This window comes from Rhinoderma darwinii, chromosome 4 (assembly GCF_050947455.1).
Source record: "Rhinoderma darwinii isolate aRhiDar2 chromosome 4, aRhiDar2.hap1, whole genome shotgun sequence".
NCBI lineage: Eukaryota > Metazoa > Chordata > Amphibia > Anura > Rhinodermatidae > Rhinoderma > Rhinoderma darwinii.
In genome coordinates, this window is record NC_134690.1 from 106,365,173 (window position 1) to 106,368,222 (window position 3,050).

Consider the following 3,050-nt stretch of genomic DNA (forward strand, 5'->3'; position numbering starts at 1 on the left):
CCATCTAGACTTGGCAAAGTATATAAAAATCCAGTAGAGGAAATGGAAATTGTGTATTAATTCTTATTACCAATGTAAGTATGTGTACATTTACATTCCAGGGTGGGGTGCACATAGATCTCCTGTCCTTAAGTCACACTATGTCCTAAGTTGGGGTAGTGACCACGTTAGGGGAGCTCTGTTTTATTATGAACAGTATAAAATATATCCTTGTTAAGGCTCAAGGGGGATCATATATTTTTAAGCTTTGTTTCCAAGTCCATTGCCTGAACACAAATCAGTGACAGAGCATCTGTTTAATCCTGCTCACTGGCCATTCATTTGGAGGTGCTAGAATTAATATTTGACGGCTCTCTCATTGTAACATGCACCCCTGACCCGGGTTGACTGCATTGTCACATTACTCTATGACATATTCATCTGGAATTCATTTACGGACGATTTGATTGGAATGAGCTTTGACACGTATTGGATCTTATTAAAAAAGAAGACTTTGATCTTGCTGATGGGGTTTACATGATATGTCCCATCCTTACTAGGGATACCATGCTTTGACAATGTGGTGGCTACCACGTCTCCACAATGAGGACTGAGTAGTTAGTGCTGACTGACGCCTTCTTTGACAGAGATACTTTAATCTGGTGGCTGGTATGTCAAATACCCAATGCAAGGGACACTTATCGCCCACTTGCTCCCTATAGAATCATTTTACTACTCAGGCCTGCGAAGGATTGAATGGATTAACAGCTAGTGTTTTGTTAAATTGTATGGAGAAATACCGTTTCTTATCATAGTATATTACATTTTAAAGAAGAATTTATTATTTTAGACTTCACTGTAATGCAAAGCTAGTGGAGACTTGTACAACCGGTTGTAGATATTTTTGTAGTAAATTTCAAACATATGCATCTTTGCTGAAGTGTATACTCCCCTTTGTGTGAGTGTGAGTAAGTGTGTGTATGTATGTATGCATGTGGGTATGAATGTATGTATATAAGCATTTGTGCCTATGCACGTGCATGTATGTATGCATACATGTGTGCATGAATGAATGTATATATGTATGTATGTATATATATATATATATATATATATATATATATATATGTGTGTGTGTGTGTGTGTGTGTGTGTGTGTGTGTGTGTGTGTGTGTGTGTGTCTGTGTATAGAACCACATCTTTAAGATCGTCCAAGCCAAGACGTTTTGCATGTGTTGATGCTAGATAATATGTCCCCGTTTATCTACATGGTATAAATTATATTTACTTTTGGTGTTGGTGTAAATCAGATGCGTTCAATAAATGAATAGACAGATTCCCCCAGATGTCTTGCGTCTCCATTGAGCGCAGTGAGGATACAAGTGGGAGCAGGAGCCTGCAGAGAGCGACACATATGAGGTCAGGAGGCGCTTGGAGGCCGCACTATAATTAGGTAAGATTCCTGTCTGCATGATCAACCTACAAGTTGGCTTTCCAAAGTTAACTAAACATTTTATTCCCTTGGTTCAAAGTTGTTAATTTCCATAAAATAAAAGTGATTTTACCAATAAATACATGATTGTATTTAATCCATGGATCTACTTAGTCATTCCAAAGAGTGTAAAGGAATAAAGAGGAGTGCTAGACTAATCTACTATGTTGTAATATACAGAGGTCTCTATGCCTTTTATTGGTGCAGTCCTATTGCCTATGCATCGCATGTATGTTCACAATAAAGAAATTGTTCATTTCTATTAAACATTATTGGAAAGTTTGTTTTTTATAACATTGGACAGTGTGTTATTAGTATACAGTGGTATGTAACTCTGGAAGTCATGGTCTATCTATTATCTATCTATCTATCTATCTATCTATCTATCTATCTATCTATCTATCTATCTATCTATCTATCTATCTATCTATCATCTATCTATCTTTCACATAACTACCTATAGCTCTAACTGAATATTGATCTATATATTCTATTTATAAATATATATATATATACATATATATATATATATATATATATATATATATATATATATATATATATATATATATATTTATATATATATATATATATATATATATATATATACATATATATATATATATATATATATATATATATATATATATATATCAAATGATAAATGTGTTTATTATATATACCTATAAGTCTTTCTTTATCTACCCTATCTATCTTTAGATGTATCTATCCATATCAAATATGTCACGCAATGTACAATGGGCTAGCGCTATCCTACAGATTAGACCTAAATCCAGTTCGTGTTGCGTCACATTTTTGAAGTGTCCCATCACATGTTCAGATATTCGGAAGTTCGGAACCATCGCAATACAACAAAAATATTATACTAAAGGGAATAATAATTTATGACCTCTAAGCATCTGTATATATATATATGCACACACATTTGTATTTGCTAATCTATCTATCTATCTATCTATCTATCTATCTATCTATCTATCTATCTATCTATCTATCTATCTATCTATCTATCTATCTATCTATCTATCTATCTATCTATCTATCTATCTGTCTATCTGTCTATCAAATAAATAATAATACAAGTACCTGTTCGTACGTTTTTCTGTACCTCTTTCTCGCTTTATGAGGCAATATTTGGATTTTCATCACTATATTCTCAAATTATTACACTTATAAAATGAAGTCAATATCTGTTAGTTGCTCTTCACACATTAATATTTTGGCGTTTTTTCAAAACTCGTCTTTTTTGGCGACCGATTTAAAACACGAGCAATACATTGTCTCTGCATGTGCAAGGAACTAGAATATATATATATATATATATATATATATATATATATATATATATATATATATATATATTCTCATATCGTAATGCCATACTTTCCTGTGGTATAATTTGCAACTGTTTTTAATAGACTACACACCGCACCGTGCCCGCTGTACAATATTGGGTCTTTATATATAAATATAAAAATCTACAGTTGTCGTATATTGTTAGATGTGTAATACTTGTTTGTATTATTAGAAGTAATGGATTTCAGGTAAGTAAACAGTCA

The 3,050-nt window shown here is 32.5% G+C and overlaps 1 long non-coding RNA gene across 1 annotated transcript in view; it reads left to right on the forward strand.

The window, feature by feature from the left end:
• The first annotated feature begins 1,119 nt into the window (after positions 1-1,119).
• LOC142759363 (uncharacterized) overlaps positions 1,120-3,050 on the forward strand; it is a 16,933-nt gene continuing 15,002 nt past the window's right edge. Inside the window, exon 1 of the long non-coding RNA XR_012883127.1 lies at positions 1,120-1,431. This is a non-coding gene — a long non-coding RNA (uncharacterized LOC142759363). The remainder of the gene's footprint in view (positions 1,432-3,050) is intronic.